The sequence below is a fragment of the Dermacentor andersoni genome, chromosome 11 (genome assembly GCF_023375885.2).
Source record: "Dermacentor andersoni chromosome 11, qqDerAnde1_hic_scaffold, whole genome shotgun sequence".
Taxonomy (NCBI): domain Eukaryota; kingdom Metazoa; phylum Arthropoda; class Arachnida; order Ixodida; family Ixodidae; genus Dermacentor; species Dermacentor andersoni.
The window spans coordinates 11,361,786-11,376,594 of NC_092824.1; the positions used below are offsets into that span (position 1 = coordinate 11,361,786).

The following is a 14,809-nucleotide window of genomic DNA, read 5'->3' on the forward strand; positions in this document are numbered from 1 at the left end:
AGAATTGTCGTTCTGTCCACTATGCCGAATATACTTCCAAAATTCTTTGGGATCTTCTACCAACTGTTCCCCAAGACGAGCAAAATAATATTCCTTAGCCGATTTGGCTGAATTCTCAAAATCAAGCTTTAGCCTCTTTAGTTTGGATAAGTCTTCCAGGGACCTGTGTTTTTTATACTTTAAGTATACCCTCCGCACCCTGCGCAGCAAGATGCGCTGTTCCTGCCGAAACCACGGTTTCTCTTTATCACGTTTAGATGAAAGCATCCGAGTTGGAACGAACTTATCTCGAAGATAGAAGAGCTTTTCTTCAAAGCTTTCCCACAACTGTTCAACGCTCAAATCATCCGCTAATGTGTCAAACGTTGCGAAGTACAAATCTAACGACTGATTTATAGAACAGTAATCAGCCTTACTATACAAGAACACTTTTCTAGGCGGTTTTTTCACTATTGGCACATTTCTAACACTAACGTCAGCAATAAAAATATTATGGTCGCTCAATCCAGGCAGTCTATGAACGTCTGATACAATACCAGACCCATTACACAATAGCAAGTCCAAGACATGGCCAGTACCATCATCACACGACGCACCGAGGACATATTGTTCAAATGCATGAGTGTCAATTAGATCAAAAAACGAGGAGTACAAACAACCACTAACAGAGTTCCTGGTAACTGCACATGACCAGTCAATTTCAGGTAGGTTAAAGTCCCCTCCGATCAAAACATGGTCATTTTTCAAACACTCCAAAAAGTCGGAAAGTTTGATGAACTGCTCATACGACGCACTTGGTGGACGGTAGTAGGAGCCGAACACCATGCTTTTTCCATTTACCAGCCGAATCTTACAAAAAACTGCCTCGATATCAAGTAGTGGGCTTGCCACATGAACGCAATGAATTCTACTATTTACAAGAATAAGGACACCTCCACCATGATAATTTCTATCACGCCTAAAACACTGGTAGCTTGCCGGAAAAATTTCAGAATCTAAAACCGAAGAATCCAGCCATGACTCGGTGCCCAACACTACTGTGGGCTGTAGGGTACGTAGCAGACATTGAAATTTGTCAATTTTATTCTTTATGCTCCTGCAATTTATGATTAGAACCCTGAGAGGCAATCCTGTTGTGCGCTTATGCGAAGGTGTCACGAGGGTCCCACCCTCGTCGCCAGTGTCACGAGGATCCCATCCTCGTCGCCAGTGTCACGATCCACCCCGGGTCGTGAACAAGGGAGGGCTTCTGGCACCCTCCGATAGACGGACGCTCCGCAGCGTGGTGGTGCTGAATGATTACTGACCGGCGAGCTGCCGTGCTCGTCAGAGTCTTTTGTGGTGCGGGTGACCACTGTTGCCTGCCGAGCTATAGCAGGCCGCCGAGCTTGGCGGGTGAACCAAGATTATGTTCGAGGGGGCGTCACCTACTTGCTACAGAAGGTCACTGCTGAACTACATCTCCTGTTGCCCCATCGAGCCGAAAGCGCTTTCCCCGCAGGTAAAGCGTATCTTGCTTCAAAACAGCCTTGTCCCCTTCCCGCTTGTTCAACTTCGCATAGTCCCATAGCTTCTTTCTTTTGTCCCTGACAGATTGTGAATAATCTTCAGATATGTTAATACTGGTGCCTTTGAGTTTGTAAGCGTTCAACAGCACCGACTGACGGGATTTATAGGAACAAAATCTTGCTATGACTGGACGTGGCTTCCCTGTCGCATATGTCCCTATGCGATGCGCACGCTCAATACTCAGGCCTGTGACGCCAAGCCTGCTTCTGCATAATTCTGCAATAAGTTCTTCAGATTCGGCTGCTGTCTCTTTCGGGGATGAATCATCCAACCCGCGGAAGACCAGATTGTTCCTTCTTTGCCTGTTCTCAATATCGTCAATCTTTTGGGTGAGAGCGATCAGTGTAGCACGATCACCCTGTTGTTGGTCTGCCATTGTTGCGACAGCATTGCGTACGTCATCGACTTTGCCAATCTTAACTTCTAGCGAAAAAATACGAGCCTTCAAGTCTGTGACATCTAGAGTCAATTGGTTTTGTTTTTCTTCGATAGAATTTAACTTCGACATCATTTTACTTTGACCATCTAGGATCTTTGAAAATTGCGCATCAGTTGGCCCTGGGTTAACTTCAATATCACCGCCACACAGCAATAAAAGCAGCAAATAAAGTGCTGAACTACGAAAAACAACAAACTGCCGTGTCGGCTGCCTTCTTTTCGAATGCGACCGTGATGCAAACATAGAAAACAGCACTTGGGGCGGAACCGGCATGACAGAACATGGTGTCTTACAAAAAGTTTCGAGAGCACCAACCTGCGTAAGCAGTAGGAAACTGGTAAGCGCTTCCGCCATGCTGCCGGTTCCACGCCCCATCGCCGGAACGCCGTTGCAGACTATTTGTAGCAAAAGGTGACAGTCAGTGTCTCGGGGTGCACATTGTTGCATACTTGAGTAACAGAAAACGTCGAATTCGGTCGGGGGGATGCGCACTTGAAGTGTTTCCAAACAGAAGTCAAGCAGTGATCTGCTCGAGGGGCGCACCAGGCACACGTCGTCGTGAATGGATGCTAGAGACACTGCTGAAGGAATATCCGCTTAGTAACTTGCTTAGTAACTCAGGGGACCAATTGCAATGCATGTTCACTGACCTGGAGAGGCAAAGCAGAAGAGTGGGTCTAAAAATTAATCTGCAGAAAACTAAAGTAATGTTTAACAGTCTCGGAAGTGAACAGCAATTTACAATAGGTAGTGAGGCACTGGAAGTGGTAAGGGAATACATCTACTTAGGGCAGGTAGTGACGGCGGATCCGGGTCATGAGACGGAAATAATCCGAAGAATAAGAATGGGCTGGGGTGCGTTTAGCAGGCATTCTCAGATCATGAACAGCAGGTTGCCATTATCCCTCAAGAGAAAAGTGTATAATAGCTGTGTCTTACCAGTACTCACCTATGGGGCAGAAACCTGGAGGCTTACGAAAAGGGTTCTACTTAAATTGACGACGATGCAACGAGCTATCGAAAGAAGAATGATGGGTGTAACGTTAAGGGATAAGAAAAGAGCAGATTGGGTGAGGGAACAAACGCGAGTAAATGACATCTTAGTTGAAATCAAGAAAAAGAAATGGGGCATGGGCCGGACATGTAATGAGGAGGGAACATAAACGATGGTCATTAAGGGTTACGAACTGGATTCCAAGGGAAGGGAAGCGTAGTCGGGGACGGCAGAAAGTTAGGTGGGTGGATGAGATTAAGAAGTTTGCAGGGACGAGATGGCCACAATTAGTACATGACCAGGGTTGTTGAAGTATGGGAGAGGCCTTTGCCCTGCAGTGGGCGTAACCAGGTTGATGATGATGATGATCAAAGTAAGTCGTCGATGACTTTGGCATAAAAGTATCTTCCGCGATTGGTGAGAAATTGACGAGATGTGCTGTGGTGTAAGATAACGTCGTGAAGCAAGAAGTCAGTGGCGTCTGTAGCGTCAATCTGCTCTGCCAACTGTCCTGACTTTGCTTCGTCTGCTGCCTCTGCCCACCGGAGCCAGAACGGATGCTACCCGAGCTATCGCAACCCGGCCGAATGGCGCACACATGATGATAGACCCATCTCCTTTTATTGTAGACGTGTGGGCCACATGTCGCATCACTGTCAAAGTTCCTGGCCAGCCCACTCTCCACAAAGCTTTCCCGCCTATCGCCACACCCCACTGAATCCTCGCCCACCTGCACTCTCCACCGATGTTGAAGACGCACATGGGGTGCGAATGGAGATTCTTCTTTGGCACGTTCGTTCGGTTGCCGGTGCGCGCGATTGGCCTACTCCGCACTGACATCACCAGCCGTGGGCTGCGGCCACATTTTTGGTGACGTCAAAATGACGACATGCTTCTGTCAAACATCTTGCAACCGAGCACATAGTCTGCCAGGCGCTGAATGCGACGGGAGTTGAAGTTTGGAGCGATCATACGCTCATTACGAGACCGGCTTCACATGGCACGTCTGGTGGATTGGATTGGATACAGACGGCAGTTTTGGCTGTGGAATGGCACATTTGGATCCAATCCGTAGTTTAATTAGAGAAAATGGTGCTTGTAATGGGAACTTGCACTGACGTTGCCTGAGGAGGAATGAGAGCAGTGGAGGTGCGAAACGCACTTGAAATGGCAGAAAGCAAATTCCGGCGTCACTTTCGTTTCTCGAAACAAATAGTGCATTGGTTGTGTGGCGAACTCAACCCCATCATTGGGTGCCAGTGAGCCACTAGAATGTTGTCTCTTGAAAAGTGTGCCACTGTTCCCGTCGTTTTTTCCCCTTTTTTTTTTTTCTTCGCTGTGCGCATCACCACCTAGGGACGACACAAAGAAACTAAGTTATAAATTGTAGTAGTCATACATATTACTATTTCAAAATGTGTTTAAGGTTCAGAAGAACAAATACATTTTTTAGATAAAGATTCTATTTGTTGGAATGCGAGAAACATTTCGTTTTGTTGTAAACTGTCTGCAAGCAGACAATAAACGAGGCAAGTACACTTCCGGGGAGTTCACCGCTTGCTGAATGGCTGCTCTCTCCGCCTCGTTCTCGCAAATTTTGCATATTGCCACGTTGTGACGTTCCAGCAACCGAACAGTTAGCATATCGAACAAAGATCTCTGATCGCACCTCTGACAATGCTCGAGCCACTATGATTAGCCGCTCGCCATCACCACATAGTCGCCACTCCCATTCAACCCAGCTGCGTCGCTCCTCGTCCCCAGCTTACCGTCACCGCTCACAGACAGGAAACTAAGTGGGGGCAGCTTCTGGAGGTGACGCTTCTCTAGCACCCCGTCCTGAAATTCCTGTGGTGACCCTGCCTACTGACTGGAACCTTCTGGACGTGGACGTGGATGGTTTGCCCAATATAGCATTCATTGACACTGGAGCGCAAATTTCCATCAAGAGTGCAGAGCTTCGACTGAGCTTGAAAAAAGTACTTACTCCTGCTTTGACTCAACTGGTCCAGATCGCCAACAGTGGAACTCCGGCTGTGCTTAGAATGTGCACTGCACATGTCAGTGTGTTGCTGATCGCCACACGTCCATTTTGTTTAGTGCGCTCAAACGTTGCCCTCATGATGTGATCCTCGGACTCGACTTTTCGACTGCCTATTCTGCTCCGATTGACTGTTCAGCTGAAGTTGTAAACTTGAACTACCCTTTCCCATTGACGTTTCTGCTCAAGCCCCAACTCATCTTTGTTCTGCAGATTTTATTTGTCTCCCACCTCTAGCGGCAACCTGTATCATTGCTTTATCCTGTCCACCTGTACCTGACAGCCACTATGTCCTTACTGCCGTGACTTCAGTCCTGCTTTCCCACAGTGTCTCCTTCCCACACACCATCGTTTCTGTAGCGGGCAATCAGGCGTGCCTTCCCATCCTAAATTTCGGACAGTGCCCTCAAGTACTTCCTCGAGGCACGTCTTTTGCCACATTGTCACCGTCCCATGAGTGCCATATTTCCACTCTATCTATTGCACAGTCTTCTACCAGCACTCGTTCTGTGCCCTATGCATCTACCTTGCACCTCCACCAATGATGTTGCGGGAGGGAAGAAGCATAAGTCTATTCACGGATGTCTTTTAATGGCTGAGCCAATACGTGTAGAGAAGCGATAGCCCAAAATCTTTGTTGTCTCCAAGGCCACCATCCATGTCCCCTTTTTCAAACATTGCAGGCTGTGACAATACAATATTGTAACGAACAGTTAAGGGAGTCCAGAGACAACTATTGATTGTGGGCTAACTTGTGCCCTGGGGGTAAATAAAAAGCACTGCCGCGTTCTGTACAGGAGATCAGGAATGCCTTCTTCTTCTCTCTCGAGCGTCGCTTCACATCTTCTTCTTGTAGACGCCTACAACGGCCACCAATGATGCGAGTGCGTGCGGCGAAAACACGTGCCATTATTTCGTCGTCTTTTCCTCCAATACACCGTTGTCCTCTTGAGGGGGCACACGAACCTGCGCGCATTGTTTAAATATGTTTTTGCCTTGTATCAATATCGATGAAATGCTGCACGACAACCTCATCTAGCCATCAAAAAGCCCGTGGGAACCTCCTGTAGTCTTGGTCAAGAAAAAGGATGGAACCCGGCGTTTCTGCATAGATTATCGTAGCCTGAACAAGATCACGAAGAAGGACGTGTACCCCCTCCGATGGATAGATGATGCATTGGATCGGCGCTGCAATGCTAAATACTTCTCGTCGATGGATCTGAAGACTAGCTACTGGCAAATTGAAGTCGACGATAGAGTTTGCAAAAAGAGCACCTTCATTATGCTGGATGGCCACTGTGAGTTCAAGGTCATTCCATTCGGACTGTGCTCGGTACCTGCAACGTTCCAGCAGCTGATGCACACGGTGTTAGCAGGGCTGAAGTGGCAGACTTGTCTCTTTGTAGATTACGTCATCGTCTTCGCCGGGAATTTCGGCTATCACCTTAGGTGGCTTGGGAGAGTACTTTGGCCGTCAAGTCATCAGGGCTCATTCTGAAAGTGTAAAAGTGCAGCTTCGCTTACGATTAGCTTTTGCTTCTGGGCCACGTCATCAGCAAATCTGGAGTCCACCCTGATTTGCAGAAGACATCTGCCATCGCTAACTTCCCACAGCCCACCGGCAGTGGCATCGCGCAGATTCCTTGGCTTGTGTGCCTATGACAGGCGCTTTGTCAAGAACTTTTCGCACATCGCCGAGCCATTAACTTCTCTCACAAAATGAGACATCGATTTCAAGTGCCAAGTGCCACAAGCCGAAGCCTTCCTAAAGCTTAAACAGCAGCTGCAGTCACCACCAATGCTTGTGCACTTCGATGAAGATGCCGACACCGAAATCTGCACCGACGCAAGTAGCTTGGGCCTTGGCGCCATCCTATTCCAAAGGAAAGATGGATTTGAAAAGGTCATTGCTTATGCTAGCCAGTCGCTGTCGAAAGCAGAAGCCAATTATTCAACAGAAAAAGAATGCCTTGCCATCATTTGGGCTAGCACTAAATTGCGCCCTTACCTTTATGGTAGGGCCTTTAGAATTGTAAGCGACCATCCTGCCTTGTGTTGGCTGGCATACCTAAATGAGCCTTCAGGACGCCTCCCACAGTTGAGTCTGAGACTCCAGGAATTTGACATAACCATTGTTTACAAATCCGGATGGAATCCCTCTGATGCCAACGGCCTATCATGCATCCCCATTGACCCGCCGCTGCTAGACAATGAGGATGATGACAACTTCCTAAGAACAATAAGCGTGGAAGACTTTGCTGTACAGCAACATGCGGACCCAGAGCTAAAAAGCGTCATCGAGTATTTGGAAGGCAACACTGTCGTTGTCCCTAGGGTATTTAGGCGAGGATTGTCTTCATTTTCCCTGCAAAACGCCATCATTTTAAAGAACTTCTCACCAGTCTGTGCCAACTACTTTCTTGTTGTTCCCTCAGCACTGCCTCCAAATGTACTACACACCCTACATGGTGCACCCTACACCACTAGGTACCTTGTATTCTCCCAGATGCTATCGAAAATACAGGAAAAGTATTACCGGGCATGCCTGACCGCGACGTCACTCGTTACATCAAGACATGCCGAGAATCTAGTGATGCAAGACACCGCCAACAAGGCCAGTGGGATTACTACAGCCGATTGAGCCTCCTTGCTGACCTTTCAGCAGATCGGGTTGGATTTGTTGGGACCCTCTACATCGTCAACATCTGGACGTAAGTAGGTTGTCGTGGCTACCTACTACCTTACCCACTATGCCGAAAAAAGCTCTGCCTAAAGGTAGTGTGGGCGAAGTTGCTAAATTCTTCGTCGAGAACATCCTGCTGCGGCATGGTGCCCCAGAAGTCCTCATCACCGACAGAGGAACGGCCTTCACTGCAGAGCTCAACTAGGCCATTCTGGAATACAGCCAGACAAGCCACAAGAGGACAACTGCCTACCACCCGCAGACGAATGGTCTTACGAAGTGGCTGCTCAAGACCCTCGCCAACATGCTTGCAATGTACATCTACGTTGAACACAAGACATGGGATGCCGTCCTGCTGTACGTAAACTTCGCTTACGGCACAGCGATGCAAGAAATAATGCAGATTACGCTGTTCAAGCTGGTTTACGGATGAATCGCGATGACTCTTGATGTCATGCTGCCGCATGTCACCGACGAAAAGAATCTTGATGTTGCCACCTATCTCCGGCACGCCGAAGAAGCCTGACAGCTCGCCCACCTGCACATCAAGAACCAGAAGAGGACCAACAGTCGGCACTAGAATCTTCGACAATGCTACATGGAATACCAGCCCAACAACCATGTTTGTGTCTGAACTCCGATATGAAACTGTTATGACGTCATTTCGGACCCTTCAAGATCATCTGAAATATTGGCACACTGGACTATGAGGTCATGCCAGGCAGCGTTTCGCAATCGCAGTGGCTCCGCGCACGACCTTAAGCCATCCACGTGGTGCATCTTAAGCCTTTCTACGCCCGCTGACGAGCTTAGGGGCTTTGTTTCTTCGTTACTTTGTTGTTGTTGCTTTCTTTATTATGCATGATTATTCGTAGCAAATATGATGGCTCAGCGCAGGACGCACCTGCATGTATCGGAAGTTTCTCGAATGTTATCAATGGTTCTATCCGCTGTCTGTTGTCACTGAACCTTGTGTAATCTGATTGTATGTGCGACGCGAATTGTGTAATACTTTCTCGAAGACACGCGGGCACCAGCGATTACTCTGGAGCATTCGATGACTCATGTATAAAATCAGACGCGCTTCACCCACTGATCAGATTTTCCCGGATCGCTGACTGTGTTTGCCTCTTTTATTGTGCTTTGAGTGTAGCCTGTTTTTCTGGGCACAGGTTTACCCAATAAAGAGCTAGTTTTGCCATTAACAGTTCTGCAGCTGTGTCCTAGACTATCACTACGACATGACAATATACTGCTGTGTGCGGAATAAAATAGTGGATTAAAGTGAGCACTTCGTCTGTCTCAGTCACGTCCTGTTGTTCAGCGCTGTTACTCATTTTCTTCAAGTGTGCCTTCACACACCTTTAGCAGAACTGTGCCTAGACCATAGTCACGTCTGTTTGCAGTTCAAACTGCCTGTTCAAGTTTGGAAGCTGTAATGTAGTTGTCTCAGCAGTTGCTTTTGACATTGCTAGGAAAGCTTGCTGTTCAGCGTCTGCCCAGCAAGACCTCACCCTGGAGTAAGCCATCGAAATCACCACAGTGTAGAGACTGCTGTCAAGGTGTCGCAAGAGCTGACCAGCTGTGCGTCGACGGCAGACATGCACTTGCTACGAGACAAAGATGCTACTAGCACATATTACTGCTGTGGAGGGCTAAGTATTGAATCATCGTGCAGGTTTAGTTTCAAAACCTTCATTTTTTTTTTCGGAGTGGGAAAAATAAAAGATGCAGTTTCGGCCAAAAGGTGAAGCGTCAATTGCGACAGCAAATTAGGGGACAGCTATACGAAGTGATGACAATGAGTTAGCGGTAAGAGGGAAAATAGAGGAATTCTAGATCAAGCTACAGAACAGGTATTTGGCTTTAACTCAGGAAGAGGACCTTAGTGTTGAAGCAATGAACGACAATTTTATGGGCATCATTAAGGAGTGTGCCATAGAAGTCGGTGGTAACTTCGTTAGACAAGATACCAGTAAGCCATCGCAGGAGACTAAAGATCTGATTAAGATATGTCAATGCATGAAAGCCTCTGACCCTACAGCTAGAATAGAACTCGCAGAACTTTCCAAGTTATTCAACAAGCGTCAGACAGCTGACATAAGGAAGTATAATATGGATAGAATTGAACATGCTCTCAGCAATGGAGGAAGCTTAAAAGCAGTGAAGAAGAAACTAGAAATAGGCAAGAATCGGATGTATGTATTAAGAGACAAAGCCGGCAATATCATAACTAATATGGATGAGATAGTTCAAGTGGCTGAGGAGTTCTATAGAGATTTGTACAGCACCAGTGGCACCCACGATGATAATGGGAGAGAGAATAGTCTAGAGGAATTTGGAATCCCACAAGTAACGGCGGAAGAAGTAAAGAAAGCCTTGGGAGCTATGCAAAGGGGGAAGGCAGCTGGGGAGGGTCAGGTAACAGCAGATTTGTTGAAGGATGGTGGGCAGATTGTTCTAGAAAAACTGGCCACCCTCTATACGCAATGCCCCATGACTTCGAGTGTACCGGAATCTTGGAAGAACGCTAAACATAATCCTAATCCACAAAGAAGGGGACGCCAAAGACTTGAGCAATTATAGACCGATCAGCTTACTGTCCGTTGCCTACAAAGTATTTACTAAAGTAATCGCAAATAGAATCAGGAACAACTTAGACGTCTGTCAAGCAAAGGACCAGGCAGGATACCGTAAAGGCTACTCGAAAATAGACCATATTCACACTATCAATCAGGTGACAGAGAAATGTGCGGAATATAACCAACCCTTATATATAGCTTTCATTGATTACGAGAAAACGTTTAATGCAGTCGAAACCTAAGCAGGCATGGAGGCATTACGGAATCAGCGTGTAGACAAACCCTATGTAAAAATACTGAAAGAAATCTATAATGGCTCCACAGCCACCGTAGTCCTCCACAAAGAAAGCAACAAAATCCCAATAAATAAAGGCGTCAGGCAAGGAGATACGATCTCTCCAATGCTATTCACAGCGTGTTTACAGGAGGTATTCAGAAACCTGGATTGGGAAGAATTGGGGATAAGAGTTAATGGAGAATGCCTTAGTAACTTGCAATTTGCTGATGATATTGCCTTGCTTAGTAACTCTGGAGACCGATTGCAATGCATTCTCACTGACCTGGAGAGGCAAAGCAGAAGAGTGGGCCTAAAAATTAATCTGCAGAAAACTAATGTTGAATTCCAATGGCGGAGTCGGAGCAGCCAGCGGATTCCGCGAGCGAGCACTCGACTCTGGCGTAGAGCAACACCTCCAAATCCATGAGAGGAACACAACCTGCGCCGGCGGAGCAAGGCGGATGTGGAACTTCTTTCGCCGATTTACCCAGGATTCCTTGCGGGTTGTCATTTCCTTCCGCTGTTTGCTCCCAGCACCGGCGCACCGGTCACTTGTCTCTTCAACGCCGTTCACCTGTTGTTGTTTTTTTAAGTGCGGAATGGATATCTCGCCAAGCGTGCAGCAGCCTTTGCTTCCTCGTGAGTCGTGACCGGTGGCACCTCCCAGCAGACTAACGTGGAAAAGGAAATACTTCAGGCAGAGTTCCGGTCCACTCCGCCGATTTTGGCAGAGCATCTTTTTCTGCTCCACAGAGCAACTCCTGCTCTGAATCCACTCAGACTCTCTCATTGGAACACCTTACTCCCACCCTCACTCTGTCATTGGAACAAACTTGCTCCGAAACGAGCAGAAAAACTTGCTCCAACTCCACCATTGGAATTCAACATAAGGTAATGTTTAACAGTGTCGGAAGAGAACAGCAGTTTACGAAAGGTAGCAAGGCACTGGAAGTGGTAAGGAAATACATCTACTTAGGGCAGGTAGTGACCGTGGATCCGGATCATGAGACTGAAATAATCGGAAGAATAAGAATGGGTTGGGGTGCGTTTGGCAGGCATTCTCAGATCATGAAGAGCAGGTTGCCATTATCCCTCAAGAGAAAAGTGTATAACAGCTGTGTCTTACCAGTACTCATCTACGGGGCAGAAACTTGGAGGCTTACAAAAAGGGTTCTACTTAAATGGAGGACGACGCAACAAGCTGTGGAAAGAATTATGGGTGTAACGTTAAGGGATAAGAAAAGAGCAGATTGGTTGAGGGAACAAACAAGAGTTAATGGCATCTTAGTGGAAATTAAGAAAAAGAAATGGGCATGGGCAGGACATGTAATGATGAGGGAAGATAACCGATGGTCATTAAGATTTACGGACTGGATTCCAAGGGAAGGGAAGCTTAGCAGGAGGCGGCAGAAAGTTAGGTGGGCGGATGAGATTAAGAAGTTTGCAGGGACAAAATGGCCACAATTAGCACGACTTGGGTAGTTGGAGAAGTATGGGAAAGTCCTTTGCCCTGCAGTGGGCGTAACCAGGATGATGATGATGATAATGATCCACGATTGCGAGCTCGCCCTCGCACGTTTTCACTTGCATGTACAGCGTACGGTACACAGCAATGATTTTATTGCCTTTGAACTTTATATGGAACCTCACGGTGACGGCGAACGGCAGAAATGTGCCTATCCACCAATTCCACCTGGAGTGGAATTGTTAACGCAGTAAAATGTAATGCAGTGAAGAGGTGCCTGGCTATATGGGAGGCGGCAAGAAATCCGGGTGCTCGGAAAAGATGGTACAGCACCAGCACATGACATGGGGAAAGTGACGAGTTTCATAGGCCTATTGGTGTGCTAATAACCCTCAAAAATGACATGAATCTTGAGCAAAGAGAGGAGGCCATTGGCAGCTTGCTGCTCTCGTGGAAGTGGCAGGCGCAGTGTTTGCTAATGTTCAGATAGAAGTGACTTTTGAGCAGAAGGAACTGGAGTGCTGGGTAGAACTTCTGTAGTATGGGCATCCACAAAAGAGATGGGCATAGTGCTTCGTGAGACTTGCCTTGTGTTGCTTGCCAGGAGCTTTCGAACGTCTATGAGGTCGGGGTGGTTGCAGTAGCCACTTCAGGCATGGCAGGGGTTGTGCTTGTGGCATCCTCATGCCATTGAGTACAGAAATTGTGCCTATTGCAGCCAGTGACATGCTCTCCAAAACAGTTGCTAGTGAGGCCACCCAAACTGAAAGGCTGAGATTCTGCAGCAATGGATGAGAAAGGAGTGACAGGGACCTTGAAGAAGCAGAGGGTGCTTGTGATTGGCCCAGCTTCCTTTTTGGGAATAGCAGGAGCACAGGTGACAACTTTCATGTCGAAGGAAGGCTGCAGGTCGGGGTGGGTGTGTGATGACAAACATCGCGTAGATGCTGAGTGTGTGCATAGTGAAGATGCAGGATGGCGCAGCTGGTCATATGGCAAAGGTGGTCAGGACAGTGCACCATGAAGACAAGTCCAAAGACAGGAGGAGGCATAGTAACTGACCGTGGTTCGCCACAGATCCTCATAGGTGTTTGGTCCAGGAGGTGGCAGTCGCATTTTTGTGGGCAGGACCTCTGGAAGCTCTTGCTGCACGTGGTGGTAGTGTATGGGTTAGTCACATTGTTAATAAGGAAATGACTGTAGAATGGCATAAACCAGAGGGCTGGGTGGGCAACATAAAGCTTCTGAAAGCCATAGATCCGTGGGACATCTGCTGGCAGAGATAGGCTGTCGTCGCACTTGCTGTAGTTGAGTTGCTGTGCTGACACTAGCATGGCTGGCTCAGTCATTCAGGTCACCAATTATGTGGAGGCAAGCTGAAGAGGAAGCCACCATGGCCGCTGTTGATTGCAGTCCCGGGGAGTGGCAGGTGGATGCAACCGTGCTGGCTGGGCACAGTAGCATGTCTAAGCCATGTGAAAATCTATGCGCGGCACCCATCTTACTTTTTTGGCAGCGTAGCAGCACAGCCTGTTAGCTGTTATTATGTAGCTGTTGCAATGCACCTGCTATTTCTGTGTGTTTATCCTGTTGACCATCATAATTTCCTGTGTCAAACTGTAAGGAGCACCCCAGGCCTCCATAGCGCTTTTCAACCTTTAGCTCCAACTTCTTCTGTAGTAACAACAGAACATACTACGCTGTCTGCTGTGGCAACATTTTCCACTTCTACGTGCATAAAAACAGTCCTACGTGCATTTACAGTCCTGCAGTTTACCACAGATCTGCGCAGCCCATAGCAATGTCCTCTCGCAGACAGAGCTGTAAATCTGATCAGCAAAATGATTTTGGATGTTTACCACAAAAAATACACGCATCCGTGAGGCTTGGATCCACAACCAGAATTCTAAGACTGGCCCTGGAGCTACCCGTCAACCACAAATCCACTAAACATGCGCATGTGACGTAGCATAGGGGAGGCCCTGTCTTTATTTTGATTGGTCTTTTTACACCATAAGAGATGTTCGAGATTTTTATTTTGCAGACATTTCGGCCACAGACCAACCTTCATACTGATCACACTTTCCCTACTGATCTACAGCTGATCTACTGATTTCCCTACTTAACTACAACCCACATGTTGCCATACACGTGGGTGGAGTCACAAAACAAAAGATGTCCATATAATAAAAATGAAAAACTAAGGACTACAAAGTACTAAGAAGGCCGAGAGTGAATGAGTGAAGAGAGGGAAGAAAGGGAGAAAAAATTAAAGGGTTCAGCACAGTAACTACTTCATTGAGGGAACGTTAAAAAAAACATTTGCACTGAAAGGACACAGAACCGACGGGGAAGAGAAGCCAAGACGCGCTTCCCGATAGAGATTTGAAATGCATTGAATGTTTTTGTACGTGTGCCTCTAGAAGATATCTTTTTGCAGGATCTCGTTCATAATGTTGTGAATTATTCCTATTGTGTGTCTCTGGTTAACGCTGTCGAGTATTCATCAAGCGGCATTATTTGTGGTTTTTCGGCTACGGTCATGTTCTTTTGCATATGTGAGAGAAATGAAGTTTTCAAAATAAAGAAAAGTATTAAAAAATCACCGCGCAAGCACTCCGTATAGATGGTTAAGCAGCGAAGCTGAAACATGCAGTCCCGGTGCCTATCACTGGGTTAATCCCGACGGTTCATTAAACGACAGCTTGGTAGGCTGCCAGATCCTCGGTACGCAGCTGCTGCTTGCATTTGGCTGCACG

The 14,809-nt window shown here is 47.2% G+C and overlaps 1 protein-coding gene across 1 annotated transcript in view; it reads left to right on the forward strand.

Moving 5' to 3' along the window:
• Positions 1 to 14,809, forward strand: part of LOC126517670 (uncharacterized) — a 335,110-nt gene that overhangs the window by 138,568 nt on the left and 181,733 nt on the right. The window lies entirely within an intron of this gene.